Source organism: Diadema antillarum, unplaced genomic scaffold (assembly GCF_040938485.1).
Source record: "Diadema antillarum isolate AM-2024a unplaced genomic scaffold, OU_Dant_1.0 scf00000178, whole genome shotgun sequence".
Lineage (NCBI taxonomy): Eukaryota > Metazoa > Echinodermata > Echinoidea > Diadematoida > Diadematidae > Diadema > Diadema antillarum.
Window position 1 is genome coordinate 540,216 of NW_027271067.1, and position 17,843 is coordinate 558,058.

At 40.0% G+C, this 17,843-nt stretch overlaps 1 pseudogene; it reads right to left on the reverse strand.

Annotated features, from left to right (window-relative positions):
- Nucleotides 1-8,009: 8,009 nt before the first annotated feature.
- On the reverse strand, nt 8,010-13,667 carry LOC139722964 (uncharacterized; annotated as a pseudogene).
- Nucleotides 13,668-17,843: the final 4,176 nt, after the last annotated feature.

Consider the following 17,843-nt stretch of genomic DNA (forward strand, 5'->3'; position numbering starts at 1 on the left):
AATGGGCTCCATGTCGCTGGCATGAATTCCTAGCTAGACATACTGGTATTTGCACATGGTTTTGCAGTTGTTATGGAGAGACCTCACAAACAAATTTGGCGCACAGTCGCAAGAAATCACAAAATAAAATGATTAACCAACATAACGGGCATATACCAAACAACACATTTTACAAATTGGGTGTTGGTACTAGTATTTATCATAAAATGATTGAATGCAGAGAAAAAGCTCAGTTGATATTTCAAGATACGCTTCATACTTTATATTCAAAATTTAACATTTTTCAGCACATATTGCCAAAAAAAAAAGAAAAGAAAAAGAAAAGAAAAAAAAAATCCAAACTGAACAACATGGATTTAAGGGAATACACTACAAAAAGCAACATATTTCATGAATATCTTTGCAGAGACAAACTCTATATAAGGCTATGCTTAATGCTCAACAAAGATACAACTGCTTTGTATAAACATTCATTTTGTTTGAAACAGGTAGCTCCAAATCTACCCCAGCTGCATATCAACCACCTGCAATAACGCAAAGTGCGATGCAATAGAGCTACACATTGCACTCTTTTTCTACTGCCGCCAAGACAGGTAGACGCACAGCTGAAATGTGTCTGAGAGCTTGCCACATTCTGTCTAATGGGTGCAGGCTAACATTAAAGACATGGCGTGAGGGAGCTTCAACGCAGGGGTGGATTATGTGGAGATGGCAGTGTATAGGCCTATAAGAGACTAGAGACAAGAAGTAGCTGTCTTTTGAACTGTGTCTGCTTTATTTCTCTTTTATTGCACATTCATGCAGGTTGGTTCCCTTTGTCCCATGAACATGAAGACTTGTTCATTTCTTTCTCGTTAGCTCACATCGATTTAACCAAACATTCTATCTCTGAGATAGACAAGACCCACACAGTTGTACATCAAAGAAAGCCAAAAATAAGGTGATGCATCAAATACAATGAATTTTATGGTTTTAATTTGCCTACAAATCAAAGTAAATATATTATGCAAGTGGATACTTTTTCTTCCTGAATCATACATTCATTTATCAGTGGGTGGGGGGGGGGGGGGGGGGGGGGGGGGGGGGGTGAGGTCACCTGAAATTGGGGATCCTAGTTTGGATACACGTATAAGGGTAAAGAGTATATTTCTATCTGTTTGCATGGTATAATAAAAAAGATCTCCAGTATCTCACACTACAAAGACTCATCATATCCAAGTCCATCATGGGATATCAATGACTGCCATTGGTTATCATAACTAATTGTCCTGTACAATTAACCAGTTCGTAATTAGCTCATGTGCACACTGGTATTAGTGACCTTTCTGTTTTTTCTCTGTTGGCTAGGCACTTCGCTTGTTCTGAAAGCAGCATAATGCATGAGCTTGCAGGACGTGACAATTCATAGAACTCCTGTTCAAACAAAGAATAAACTTGGGCAGAGCAGTTGCCCAGAATGATCTGTCAATTAACATCTTGGGGAGCATTATACTTCATTTTTTTCCTCCTGAATGAATTAACCCATTGAGGACGGACTGATTTTGCTACAACACGCATTTCCCATAGACACCTGCCCGAGTGTACTCGGGACTTGTCCTCAACGGGTTAAGGTTTTATACATATATATATATATATTTTTTTTTTTAGTGCCTATGACCAGGCTTAAAGGACAAGTTCACCTTCATATACATGTACATGTGGATTGAGTGAGGGCAATGATATTAGTACCGGTAGAACACATCAGTGAAAGTTTGGGGAAAATTGGACAATCCATTCAAAAGTTATGAATTTCTAAAGTATCTGTGCAATCACTGCTGGAGGAGAAGACTACTACAGTGCATGATGTCACATGCGTACAACAATATAAGGAAAATAAAAAGAGAATTTCACAAAACTTGACTTTTTGAATAAAGTGCACATTTCCTCGACATGTTACTCACTTCTGTTAGGGGTAATATCATTTCCCCTGACTTCTGAAAGAGAGAAATCGAGTGTTCTTTTATTATGTGAGAAAAGTGAGAATATCTTGAATTTTCTTTACACTTTCTTTATATAGTTGTACTCATATGACATCACAAGCTATAGTAGCCTTCTCATCCAGCCATGACTGAGCAGAAACTTCAAAAATTCGTAACTTTTGAACGGATTGTCCGATTTTCCTCAAACTCTCATTGATGTGTTCTACTAGTATTGCTGCATTCACTCAACCTACATGTCTATGAAGGTGAACTTGTCCTTTAAAATGTCAGGTGGATGTGCAGGAAAGCACTATATATTAGGATCACATGAATATTTATTTATCTCATAATTATCACAAAAGCCTACCTCAGTGAATTTACGAGCCAACATGCCTGTTGGTACTAATGACCTTTTTCTGCTCATGCACAAAGTGGAAGTACCAACTGGTCTATTCTAGTACACATTCAAGGTATTCATACCGCAATACATCAACTGATTGAATCGCAAGGGGAAGAAAAGGGGGGGGGGGGGGGGGGTGGTGCAAATTGATAGGTGAAGGGCAGGTAAACAATACAAATGTTTGTTATAAACACCCGGACACCTATCTACTCAATTACAGACCTCTTATCCACAATGATGGTTACAATCACAGCTACAATTTCTGTCTTGAGACACAATGCATGTTGGTCAACCTCAAACACACACAGCTCAAGGGGCACCTACTCCTAGGCATGATATTCTGCCCAAAACTGTCACTGTGCTGAACGTGAATGAAACCCACATACTTGAATTGAGGGGATGCACCAATATTAGCAGAACACATCAGAAAAGTTTGAGAAAAAAAAGCACCAGTGTATTTCTACTCTTCAAGCATAATGGAAGAGCACTTGACTTGCCTCTTTCAGAAAGCAGGAGGAATAATACATTACCCCTAACATATGTCAGTGTTAAACATATCGAGGAAATCTGCACTTTTCTTTAAAAAATGAGATTTTGTGAAATTCTCTTCTTGCTTTCTTGACACCATATTTTCCATATGGGTTGTCACAAGAAGATGAAGTTTCCCAATATGGTGATGGCTGCACCAAAACTTTAAAAATTAATAATGTTGAACAGATTGTCCAATTTTCCTTCATTTTTCAATGATGTGTATTACTTTAATACAGTATATTGCTGCATTCACTCAATCCAAAAGTACATTTAGGTTTCATTCCCCCTTTAACTTAACCTACTTGGCCATGTTTGTTACTTTAACCCACTAAATCTTGGGAGAATTTTATTGCAGAAGTAATCACCTCATCATCAACAAAATGGCATCTGTTAATTTCATTGCATATTATGCCATACAATGGGAAAAAGAACGAATGGGAATTGTGAAATTCATAGAATCTGCACAAAATGAGAAAGAACTTTACAAGAATACATCAACATGAGGAGAAACAGGAATTTTAATTCTGCCAATTTTAGTTCCAGTTATCCATTCAGGAATTGAGAGGCTTTCGAAGAAAAAAAATCTGAAACTGAAACAACCAAGTATAAAAAAACAAGAGACCCGCGGGTCTAGCGCTCACCTGAGTATCGCAAGTTCACCTTTCACGCAGTCACTAATCTAAATTATTCACAGCTCTACCAAAATTTGACCAGGCATTCTCAAGTAGAAGATGAAAATGTACAATAAGGGCCCAATTTTTTTAAGATTCCTTAATTTGGGGGGATTGGGGCCCCCTGGGGCCCTCTGGGTGGGGCATGGTGCCCATTTTGATAAATTGAGATCCTGACCCCCTAGGGATGCTACCTGCCAAGTTTGACAAAAATCCATCATGAGGTTTTCAGGAAGAAGATGAAAATGTACAATTCAGGCCCCCATTTGGACCCTTCCAACCACCACCCCCCCCCCCCCCTACCCAAGAGGGGCACCCCTGGATCTCCTATGAACAAACTTGAAACTACAGTCATTAATGTACTCACTCATAGTATTATCTCAGCTCTATATATAACTTCTGACTCTAGAGAAGATTTATAAAGATTCCTTCATTTGGGGGATTTGGGACCCCTGGGGGCCCCCTGGGTGGGGCATGGTGCCCATTTTAACAAATTGAGATCCTAACCCCCTAGGGATGCTACCTGCCAAGTTTGGTGAAAATAGGTCATGGGGTTCTCAAGAAGAAGATAAAAATGTACAATTTAGGCCCCATTAGGACCCCTCCTCACCCCCTCCCTCCCCTGGGTCCCAAGGGGGGCACCCCTGATTCTGCCATGAACAAACTTGAAACTACAGTCATCAATGTACTAACTCATAGTATTAACTTAGCTCTATCACTTCTGGTTCTAGAGAAGAAGATTTTTGCGGATATTCCTTAATTTTGGGGGGTTTGGGCCCCCTGGGGGCCCCCTGGGTGGGGCATGGTGCCCATTTTCACAAATTGATTTCCTAACCCCCTAGGGATGCTACCTGCCAAGTTTGGTGAAAATGGGTCATGGGGTTCTCAAGAAGACGATGAAAATGTACAATTTAGGCCCCATTAGAACCCTTCCCAACCCCCCTCCCCTGGGTCCCAAGGGGGGCACCCCTGATTCTGTCATGAACAAAATCTGAAACTGTCATCAAACAACCAAGTATTAACTTAGCTCTATCACTTCTGGTTCTAGAGAAGAAGATTTTTACAGATTCCTTAATTTTGGGGGGTTTGGGCCCCCCTGGGGGCCCCCTGGGTGGGGCATGGTGCCCATTTTAACAAATTGAGTTCCTAACCCCCTAGGGATGCTACCTGCCAAGTTTGATGAAAATCGGTCTTGGGGTTTTCAAGAAGAAGATGAAAATGTAAAAAGTTTACGCACGACGCACGACGGACGACGGACGACGGACGACGGACGACGCACGACGGACGCCGGACGAAGGGCGATCGCAATAGCTCACTTGAGCCTTTGGCTCAGGTGAGCTAAAAACCTTGAGATACACATAACAATGAATAGTTAAAATCAAACTAAGAATGATATTAATACCAAACAGTAGAAATCAGGGTCTGAGGATTTGGTAAGTCAATGCAGGTGTCACTCAGTACACAGACACGCAGACACAGACAAAATCCTCACAACTGAAATATGATATACTTTCACTTCTTTTACAGGCAGTAGCAAGTGAAAATGAAGCTGTTTGCTGTAGGTGATCTCACAACGTTCTTTGCATACAAATGAAAACTTAAGCTGTACACACTGAGTCTTGCAAATCATGCAGAAAAAAAAAAATTCAGTGATTTGTAACTGGTGAAATGCTATTTTCATTTTCAAGTATAATCTGGCTCACTAATGTAATGGACCTTATTGCATTCCTCCAGCCAAGTTTGATAACGTGTCAAATTAATTTCTGATGCAAAAGCTGAAATCTAAATTTGAACCAAATCTGGATTTGGTGCGTGTGTGTGTGTGTCAGAGAATTTGACACTGGGGGTGACCTTTTCCTTGAATCGGTACTTGAACATTGCTGCACATGTGACATAATACTTCACGAGTCGACTGATATGCTACAAATTAATAACTTGTAAAAATACTGCCTCATGCGACATAATGCATGGCAGACTGTTTCTTATTGTCTTTTTCTCTTGAAAGGAGACTATACATGAAGAGTTTGATTGCAAAATGAGTTAACTCCATTCTTGCCAATATCAAATAACTGTGCATAACCCTGCTAAAAAAAAAAAAAAAAAAAAAAAAAAACAAAAACCCAAGTAAATACAGGATATTTTCAATTATAACTTCAAGAATTCCTTGTTATACTTTGTATAAGTAAGGTATCATTAGAAAGGTTCTATTTTGCACTATCTGATGATGGAATTACTTTAAGATGTTTAAAAACGTGATCAAACTCTTCACAGGTACTTCTTTCCATTCCTTTAATGTGTTTCTCAATTGCAAATTTGAACAACTTGCAAAATGGTCTTTCGTGTCCCAATCACTGAACTGTAAACTATAGAAAGGACGCTATGTGCTGTACACGCAGAAAGGCTATTGAGTTCGGCGCGCAAACGTTGAAGCTACCTGCGCCATTTTGAGACTCCAATTCCCACCACAGTGATTCCCAAATAAGCAGTGCACGCAAATTGCTGCATGCTCTTCTATGCTTTGATCCACACTACATAAACAGTAGTAAGTGGGACTTGCACGCTTGCATTTTGGGAGTCTCAAAATGGCGAAGCCAGCTTCAATGCACTGCGCATTTTGTCCATTCCATAGTAGAGTTCAGTGGTCCCAATTTGCGAAATGTTACACAGCTGTACATGAACTCGTAAAACATATGCCACGTACAGTATATTCTCTACCTTACAAATTTCATAGTCTCACGCCAAGGCAGTTATTTGCAGGCCCCCTACATTTATAACTATGGATGCTACGAACATATCAGCCCTTCACATGGAATATTTACTGCCATTTGTTTTCTCTAGCTGTAATACAAGATAAGATTGTATTAAGTTACAGGAAGGAGGAAGAAAGGGAGGTATTGAAAGAGACAGAAAAAAAAAAGACAGAGAAAGAAAGAAAGGAGAAGGTACTATCTGATAACGTTACATAAACACTACTTAATTTCACTCCCTTTGCTTTGTAAAACAGGGGGTCAGAATCCATGATACACACAGTAAATTCAAACTACCATCTCATGCCAACTTACATTAAACATTGTTGAAGTACATGTAAGCATAGTAGAATTAAAAATTCACAATGAGGAAGGCTTTTATAGGGCTACTTAACTACCCTTTATGGCCCAAGATATTTGCATGATTACCCCATACATTAAATTGCATGTAGTACGGAGGGGTTTCACCCATTCCAGGAGGAAACTGAATCCATCTCTCGATGTAATATACAATGTGTATAAAAATTACCTGTGCATTTCAGTCCACTTTATACAGCCTTATAATTCAAAGAACCAACGTCTTTGATGGAAGTTTTACTATCGTTATTTTAACCTCAGGCACAGGAAATCTCCACTTTCATTTTTTTAACCTCAGACACAGGAAGTTTTCAATCACAACACGCAATGAACAAAGAATCAACCTGGAAATATGGTCATATATCCCATGAAATATTTCTTTGTGTGTCTGGGTTTTCATTTTTTTTTTGTTTTTTTTGGTGCCAATACGTTTGTCCCCAGCTGGAAAAGGCACTGTTTAAATTGACTGAAATCACATATAGTTTTAAACTTTTACCTTAGTTTGTGGGCATGTGTAATGCTTTAAGATACAAAATAGTATTGCATGTAAATGAATTATATCAAGATACAGTACCTACATCCCACTTTTCTTCTGAATAAATAATGATGGTATAATATTTTGGATGTAGAAGAAGAAATTACGCAGGCACATTTTATTGCCAGTGGTTATATTACAGCTCCATGTGCTTTGAAGGGTTTCAAGTGTGGTGCGTGTGCTGGTGTTAGTGATATCTCAACACTGGCATCAGCAATAATCGCATGTGAAATGTACACAAACACTCCAGGCATGGCCATATAAATATATGCCTAGGAGCGGTCCTAATATCATCATACTATTAAAGAAGATGTTAAGAAGTTTGTGGCTATTTACTATTTGTCTAAAACACAACATAAATGGCTGTACCTTGTTTAATTTGACATGAGCCAATCATAATCAATTTTTTTTTCATCATGCAATTCCAATGCAATCATGCTGACTTCCCCCCGTGTGAAGATAACATCAGTGAAGGGAACTTAATTATGATAGGTAAATCACTTTGGTTCATCTGACCATTGGTGATAGAGCTCAATTTACAGCACAGTTGTTTGGGAGATAACATAAGCACCAGCACTAGCATGGAACTGGAATCACAAATTGCCTTCTCATTTTCCTCTCTCTAAAATGCAAACATATTTCCAAATCTACTTTGTTCAATATTCTATTCTATGCCTTTCTATAAGAAACAATTGTTCTCTGTTTTCTATCTCAATGACACCAATATACACTTAATTGCCATTCCATAATCAAATGAAGTCTTTATACATCGGCAAAAATTCTAAGGGCAACTAGCTAACACATGGAGTACTACTCTTTCGGTAGAGGTGGTACTATTTGATTTTCTCCCTGATGAAGGCCAACCAGCTCTGTAGTTGCACTGGAAGCTACATTGGAAACCGAGTCCTTGTCACTCTGCTCGCTCTGCTGAATGGAGCCTAGACTGATATTGTCGTCCATGTTGAGAAGGTCCTGCAAGGTAATGTGGGACGTCATTTCGTCAGAAATGACTGTCCTGAGCTTGCTGCCAGAGCAACATCCTCGCCCACCTGGCTCCCATCTTGGCATTCGGAAGAGCTTTCGGCACTGCTTGCATTTTCACCAACATCAGGCTGCTGGCGATCTTCACTCGGCTTGGCCCCATTGTCTGACTTATGCTTACTGTGCTTTCCCTTGCCCTTGTGTTTTACTCTCACCGTCTTTCTCTCTCCTGCGGTGTTTGTGCTTGGAACTCTTCTTCTTGTGGTGCTTATGTTTGTGTTTGTGCTTCTTGCTGTGATTCCTATCACCATCGTCCTTCGGTTCCTTGGGGTCGTCTTCGTGCTTTCGCTTCGGCGACATGGGGAGATGAGAGGGGCCTTCCCGATGAGGACTTGTCGGGTTGCTCCTCGACAAACCGCTCTCCTGTTGGGAAATCCTGCTCAGGGAGCTAGAGGTGCTCCCATATCGGTTCTTGTACCAAGAGCTGTGCCTGCTGGAGTCCGTATTGGGATCAAAGTTGCATCCTCCGCTCCTACTACGACTCCTGCTACGGCTCCTAGTCCTCCTTCGATGCCTGTCATCCCTCGAGTACCTGCTACTCTCTCTTGACCGCTCCCTCGATCTGCTCCTACTTCTGCTCCTCCTCCTGTAGGAGTCATCGCGTGACTGCCATGAGCTCTCCCTCGAGTGCTCCCACGGCCTATCGTAGTCGCCGTACCTCCTGTCTCCATAGTACCTGCGATGATAGTGTGCTGTCTGACCTTGACCTTGAAGGAGACCTAGACCGAGACCTTGACAAAGTCCTTGAGCTGTGTCCTCTGGTCCTTGAATAAGAGGAGGATTGTGAAAGGGAGTGGCTGTCATGTCTGGTCTCATAGTACAGACTCCACCTATTCTTTTCCTCCCTGAACTTACGGTATAGCTCGTTGGGACTGCCGAGACTCGTCCTGGTGGTATCCAAAGCTCCTTCTGGACCGATTCCGTGATGAGTAGCGCCCGCTTCTCCTTTTCATCTGAGTCCCTGCTCCTTTGGTGATGTCTGTCATGTCTGGACCCATCATAGCTTTCATCTGAGTCAGTGGACCAGTTACTGGCTTTGCTTGCAGAGTATGAATTCCGCGTATGCTTGGTTTTTTTGCTTCCTTTACCTCCTGCTTTCTCCTCCACTGTGCCATTTTGGGCAGTGGCCTTGCTCTTCCCTGCTTTCCTCTGACATTTGCTTCCGGCTCGGTAGAGGTATCATCTGATATGGTGATGAATGCTATTGGGGTACGTAGATGGAATGGCTTCTGATAACCGACAATCTCCACGCTACTCGCTGCTGTCCTCACTCTGGTCCTCCTCCGCCCCTGGCAGCGGGACTATTATGCTCCTGCTTGATTTGCAGACTGCTGCTGATGCCAGAGGGTCCTGGCTGGTCATGGTCCACTATAGCTGGGGGTTCTGGATTGTGAGTGGATGAGAAGTCAAACTGTGTGGATGGTCCGGCTACATCAGCTGCAGAGGAAGGCCCTGGAATGTCTTGTGATGTGCTATGAGGCTGGCTGCTACTCACAGACCTCGCAGCTACATTTTCTTCTGCATCGTCATCATTGTCGTCGGATGATATGAGGATGACTTCGTTGTTATTGTTATTGTTATTGATGGGGAGATTGTTCTCCTCACTGTCATCACTGCTGCTGTTCTGGGCTATCAGCGGTTGCTGGGGGCCGTAGTGTGGCTGTGAACTGAGGATTCTCTGGCCGGAAGTCATATTGTGCCATTTGGTCATATGTGTCCATGTCATGCGGCGAGCGAGCAAAGCTGGTGAATTCATGGATGAAGTGTTCTGTTCGGCCATACAGAAATGGTCTGAGGTGGTTGTGAAACTCCTCGGTTTGAATGTCCACGTTTGGAAGCAGTGAGAGGATGTACTGGGTCATAAAGGTGACATGGTCAGAGTTCCCGTTGAAGAGTACACCGAGGTCACGTCTGAGCCATGGGATGAGGCGGTGTGAGACAGCCGGATTCTCACGGAAAAAGTGGGGAGATGTGTCCCTGAACCTTGTGAATCTATTTGTCGCGATGTGGTGCACCCGTAAGCCAGCTGCATAGATCAACTGACGGCGCTGGCGTGCCTCATTCTCCCGCTGAAGGCGTTCTGCCAGCCTTGCCTGACGGTTGAGCAGCTGATCCATGCGAGTCTGCCAGGCGGACCGCCTTCCATTAGCAAGGGTGGTGTGATATCGAAACCTTGCGCCATGGCGATCTGTGTCAAAGGACCCATTTTCAGAGGGTTGAAGGACATGCTGATCATACACATCACTGGACACGACATTGTGAATGATAGACTTAAATGTTGCCTTGCACAGGGGGCATGTCGACTTTACTTTGGCCCATTCCAAAATGCATTGGAAACAGAAGCGATGAAAGCAGCCATCTGAGAAGGACTTGTCCTTGAACTTGCCAAGGCATATTGGGCAGCACTGGTCAGGAGATCCGGAGCGTGACGAAGCATCACTGTCGGTGGGAGCTAGCTCAGCATCCTTCCTGCTCTTGGTGCTTTTTGAAGATTCACTGAGAGCCTTCTGCAATCCTCTTTGAACACTTGCCTCATCCATTGTATAACACTTGATCAAGGCATAATTTGTGAAGAGAACTCTGCAAGTTGTAATAAAGAAAGCAAGAAAAAATTAGTTCTTGAGTCACACTGATCTTTCATCAATCTGCAAGTATTCACACTTAATTAAACAAGAAGATTCCTTGGATTAAAAACAGCTTTGTGCACACACCGCAACAAATACAGATGAAGCAAAGGGAATGTTCTGTAACATATGACAGTACAATTGGACACACTACCTATGTAGCTTTGCATGTTAAATATTACTTATTTTTATGGAATTCCAGAAAAACATAAATCACTAAACTTAAAGATGATCAAAAGATTTGTCAAGTTAACAATATAAACAATACACTTTTTTTTAATAATCATTTTTGTAGTAATCATTTTTCAATAATCATTGAATGATTTTTTTCCCTGCTTTTTCTTTTTACCAGAGCAGTGAAAATGATCTTGCCAAAATGTCTCAATATCTCCTTGAATGAAAATATAACTAAAAATAATTATCACACTCTAGACAGATGAATCTAAATTAATCTAACTTTGAAATCCAACTTTGCTCCTTTTCTCCAAAGTATCACAGCCTTTATATCACTGCTGTTATTCACCAGGGGCGGATCTAGCTTTTTTCCAAGGAGGGGGTTTTAGGGGCTGAGCTGGGTATTGCACGGGAGCGTAGCGACCGAGCCCGAGTGAAGCGAGCGGGGGGTATGGGGGCGGGGGGTGTGGGGGTGTGGGGGTGTGTGGTGTGTGGGAAGGGGGTATCCCCCTCCCCAAAGTAGGGAGATTTTTCATTTTTAGGGTTGCCAGCTTGCGATTTTAAGCATACTTGCATGCTCTATTTTTATCTGTTTTTGCCCAAATAATGGGGGGGGGGGGCCTGCACGCCGGAACACGGGGGCACATTCATGTGACAGTGTGAGATCCTCAATTAGGGAACGAAGGGACCAAGCGGCAGGGGAGGGGTGGTAGGGACTTTTTGTAAAGACATAGAACACAAAAGTCGTGCTTATAGAGCATTTGAAAGCAAATTTCTAGGGAATTAAACAGTGGAAAGAATCATTGCGAAGGACTACGATTATAACTTATGCAAACTATTCATTTTACTGTAAGTATACTTTGTCATTCGTCTGAAATGTATTCATTCAAAGCTAAAACGTAATTGCATTGTTCAAGCAATACAAATTATTCTTATATTACTTAAAAGCATAGAAGAAAAGGAAAAACGTAGGGTTTACTAAAGTTGTTCCACGGGTCACACTCGAGGACACGTATAAGGCTGAAAACTTTTAGACAAGAAAAGTGCCTTTATGTTCATTTTGGTCTTAAAATAATTGATTAATTATTTGTTGTTTGTGTGTTCGTTTTTTTTTTTTTACTTGGTAGCCCAAGGAGGAGGTTTAAACCCCCCTAACCCCCCCCCCCCCCCCCGTAGATCCGCCACTGTTCACAGTACACTTTGTATACATGAAATATTCTCATATCTTGCAGGATATATGTTTTTGCGAAGAATTTATTAGTTGCTCACATGTAATTGCTTACAATTTAAATTTGTCAACTTGTTTATGCTTTACATGAAACGGATAATAATAGATGTCTCCTATTCTAAGTTTGTTTGTCCCCAGCAGTAGTTTATACTCCTTCATTCACAAATCTGGACTTCTGAATGCGATGCAATAAACTCCTGACACTCAAATTTCATTAACAAATTGGCACAACAAATCAGCTTCTGTTTTGTATAAACCAAGCTAGATTGTCTTGATTTAAACCATGAAATGATTTATTGACACATATGGGTGAGTGACATGATTATAGCCAGGTTTCAATTGATAAATCCCTGCCACACCCCCATGCATCCAACCCCAAGCAAAGGCAAGTAGCTTTCAAACACTGCAATGGTAGTCCAAGTAGGTTCTATCACTTAAATTTCATTTTCCAATAACAAACTGTGGCTGTGGGTTTATGCAGCTTCATTTTACCCAAACTGATCCTCATTTGCTTTTTTTCTAAAATGACATTTAAATAACCTTAAAGGACAAGTTCACCTTCATAGACATGTGGATTAAGCGAATGCAGCAATATTAATAGAACTCATCAGCAAGAGTTTGAGGAAAATTGGACCATCTGTTGAAAAGTTATGATTTTTTAAAGTTTCTGCTTAGTCACCTGGTCACTGCTGGATGAGAAGACTACTATACTACAGTTTGTGATGTCACATGTGCACAACAATATAATTATAAAGAAAATATAAAGAAAATTCAAGATGTTTTCACTTTCTCACATAATAAAAGAACACGTAATAGACTTCCTTCTTTCAGAAGGCAAGGAGGAATGATATTATTGGTACTCTTGAAGGCCTTGGCCTATACTTTAAGTTATAGTCTAGAACTCTAGTCTACGTCGTCAGGTCAGTGGCGAGTCAAGGAAATGTGCACTTTTTTCAAAAAGTAAAATTTTGTGAAATTCTCTTTATTTTTTGCCTTATATCGTTGTATGCATGTGACATCATAGTAATTCATACACTGTAATTTAGTAGTCTTCTCATCCAGCAGCGACTGTGCAGATACTTATCTACTTTAAAAATTCATAAAAAGAATGAAAGATCGACTGTGCTGTGAAGACAATACAATACAACACACCATTTTCAATACGCGGGACCACTATCGAATCTCTGACACGGTTTCTTATGAAACAACACAACAACAGATAATGGCAGATATCTCAATACAGAGACATACATAAACGAATTCAGCACACTCACCATGGGGAAAATGAATGAAGATTCAAATACGAAGTTGATTCTACTCTTGGAAAGTCATGATAATGTGAAATTTTACGGTGAATTTTGCTAATTCACAGTTCCACCTCCGTCTGTCTGCGCAGATCTGAACTGAACCCCTTCGTGAATACATAATGAGTGACGTCACGTCCCCCCGGCCGCCCCCCCCCCCCCCCCCTTTCCACCACCCTCCCCTCGCCCGGCCGTCTCAATGCTTCTCTGTGGAACTCGTTTGTTCCTTGCCCGGGAGCCTGCCCTTCTACTCCCCCCCCCCCCCCCCCCCAATACCCTCCCCGCAGGCCACCCCCACCCCCGGTGTCTCTTCGAACTGCCTACGAAATTCCCGGTAGCCGGAGATACCATGTACTCCACCTCCCTGAACTAGGCATTGTAGTGTAGGCCTGTAGATGACTCTGGGTGGTGATATTAGACAGGAAATGCAAAAGAGAAAGCAAAATGGAAAATAGACATTGAATTGTATGTTGATGGCAATCAGTACTCATGCAGGTCTGCAGGTTGTTTGACATAGTTATAGGGCAGCGGGATATTAGTGTGTTTGTGTGTGTGTTTTTTTTTGTTGGGGGGGGGGATGTGAAGGACAAATGGTACCCCCTCGCAAGGGAAGAATCGTCGGGTGGAACTCTTAGTCTTAGGGATGCATGGCACTGGGTTTGTTGTAATTATTTTGTGTGTTTTTTTTTTTAATTCTTTATTATTATTTTTTTTTTGCGTTTCTGTTCTACATTCAAGTAGGAATTAACCCCATAATCGAATCTACAAAGCTCTCTGAAAGCCTTGTTAGTTTTTTGGTGCTCTATATCCCAATTTGTGGTATAAGTATTTTTGCTATTACATGTATACCTTTATTGTTGTTATTGTGATTATAATTGAATTAATTTGCCTATTCCATTTACTTATGATTTATCATCTCTTATCCAAGTCGACATTCTTGTTCTTCTTTATTTTTTTTTACTTATACATTTATTTATTCATTATTTTATTCATTTATTCATTACTTATTCATCTATTCATTTACTTACTTTTTTTGGCTATAACATGACAAATTTGTTGCTTGAATCAGAGAGAGTATAGAGCAACCCATTGTAGTTAGTACATGTGTGCCAGGGAAGTCTAGTTCATTCCTCGCACTACGTACATTTTTATGTATAGTGCTAAGTCATACAACACAAATTTCACCAGGCCGTGTATTTCATTTATTTATTAAGTCTTCTTTAAAAGCAGGGTAGTCCCATTCAGTGCCACAAAGGCCTGGTTTACAAGGGAGCCCTGCATTGATATACATTACATTACATGTGCACACAATGAAAAACAAGAACAAAAACGAACATAGATATGTATATGGCTAAAGAACAATCGGTTCGTAAGAACATAAAACACATAAGAAAGAACATAAAACGAGCGGAGAAAATAAATATCTGAATAAGATAGCTAGTGCAAAGGGTTCATATCAAATGAGAGATTGATGTTGGCGTGCACGATTCTTAAAATACGTTTGCAATGATCACGGAGGCTGTTTGAATAAAAATTGGCAACTCATTAAATGATTTGCTTGTGTATCAACATTAGTAAATCCTGCAGGGAACAATGTAGGGGCAAGGGGGGGGGGGGGGGGGGGTACAGACCCTCCCCGCTCACACGTACACTCAAAACAATGCAGGCAAACCCCATATCATTTTCCGAGGGTTCCACTCAGATATTGATTTCTTCCGATCGATAGAAAGGGGAGGGAGCATTACTCCCTTGCCATAAGTCACCAACATTTGGGGGCAGTAATCCCCCCAATGTTTGAGTGATCACATTTGATGCATTTGTATCTGATAGTTCACAGGGGCAGATCCAGGAATTCCGTAAAGGGGGGGGGGGGGCGCCTTTACGACATTGTATTTTAAGGGGGCGCACACGCCCCATTTTTCTTTTTGTTTCTTTTGTTTTAACAGAAGATAAAGGGGGTGCACCCGTCTGGAACCGCCACTGGTTCAGTTGTATCGCAAAACATCCTACCATATAGAATTTCGCAGTAAAGCCATAAGATAAGGAGATATCACAAATTTCCTCAATAAGCCATAACTGTAGACGATTTATAATATAGAAACGATTTTGATAAAACCTTTGTTCACATTTTGTATATCTGACGATACAATTATGCTGATTAATGATGAATCCTTTGAGTAGTTCACAGTATAAAGGCATGCTTTTAAAGTGGACCTCTCAATTCTTTTTTTTTCTCTAAACATAACTTTGTATTTTACCGGTATGCATGTATAATTTTATTTTGTCAGCCATTATTTATCATGTAAAGTTGAATACATGCCCATATCATAATTTCTGATTTATTCTGTGTTATGTTTTGCTGAAAAAAAAAAGAATGAAAGATAAATGAATTGAATTGAATTGAAATGAATTGAATTCAGCAATTCAATTCAATTCAATTCAATTCAATTGAGTTGACATTTTCGCATTATTTGTTTCTATCCCTAATTCACATTTTAGAAGCAGTGGAAGTACATTGTATTTTGAAACACTAAAGCTGGATTTTCCATCTGCAAATGGTAAAAAGTGGCTTTAGCGTCACTATACAAGCACTGCTCCCTCCTCACTAGTAAACTCCCCTCCCCAACACACACATATTATTATCCTCAACAAAACTTGCAGTAACACCCCTGCTGTGCTATACGCAGAAATATCCATTTGTTGTTGTTGTTGTTGTTTTTTTTTTTGGGGGGGGGGGGAGGATTAATGTCTGGAATCCTCAGTGATGGGTCCTCTTCACAATTCAATGCACATCTAATCGCATTTTTTAAAATGTCATAAGATATACGACAAAAAGCATACCGTAATTCAGAATATTGTTATTGTGTATCAATGTAATGAATTCAGTTACGATAAATCATAGTTCTTATCAAGTGAGTGAGTAAAGAGTTATACTATTTCTATAATACATTGTACTCAAGATGTGAAAATTGTTGCATGATAACAGATGCACAATTTGCATCAAAATATCTTACTTGCAGCCTTGGATGAGTATTACATAATATACAACAGCAAAAAGGATTGGTGATGCAATAACTTTAAATACCGAATGCGTATGTACGCAAGATTACGCAGATTCAATGTTACTTTACTCATATATTATTAATCATGAAAAAAAAAAAAACTTCTTATAAGTGTCTTAATGGGAAAATTATACTTCTGAAATTAAACCTAGTTTGAAAGCAGCACACCCTTTGGGGTATTTTTATTAGGCACATTGTTCTTGACGTGTTCATGTTTTGTTCACCTACTAAATGAGACGAATACATCTCTGACTCTTTCGTATGCAACGCTCTAAAAGAGATTAGACAAAAAGTTATCGAATGCTGATGGAAGTATATTCTGTGATTGTAATTAAGACCGCCGGTGTGTCTTGAAGGTGATATCTCTTCGTTGCCTCGCCTTCTCGCCTCAAAACCAATCGTGACAGGAGGATTTATAAACACAATCTCACTGTATACAGTGAAACCATTAACAAGGAGATCGCACTTGCGAGAGTGATGAAACAAACCAAGCCGGTCCCGCCCTGCATAAATCTCTCTATCTTTCTATCCCTAGAATATATATTTCTATCATGTATATGTATATGTCATGTACAATATGAAGAGTTTTATTGCAAAATGAGCTAAGCGCCATAATTAAACATTTCAAAGTAAATTCATCATCAGATAGAGCAAAATTAAACCTTTCCAGTAATAACTCACTTGTGACATAACAAGGAATATTCTAGCAGTTACGATTGAAAATATCCTACATTTTCTTATTTTTTCTTTGTTTTTTTAGCAGCTTTGATCACAAATATCTCAACCTATCAAAATGGAGTTAGCTTGTTTTGCGATATAGTATATATATATATTATACCATATATATATATATATATATATATATATATATACATATATATATATATATGAAGGGTTTGTTTGCAAAAACCGATAAGTCCATTTTTGAAGATTTCGAAGAACGATCTCTGTCATAAAGTACAAAATAATACCTTTTAGATGATATATTGGTCACTACATAAAAAGGTATATTTTTGAAGTTATGGTCAAAAGAAGCAAAAATTTTCTTTTTATTCTCTTTATTTTTCTTGACCTTTAATCGCAAATATCTCCATTTGGCAAAAATGGACTTATCGGTTTTTGCAAACAAACTCTTCATATATACATAATTTCAATTTCGAATGAAAATTTATTTCCAGTAGCAAATTTTTGTTGCCGATACAAGTTCAAGG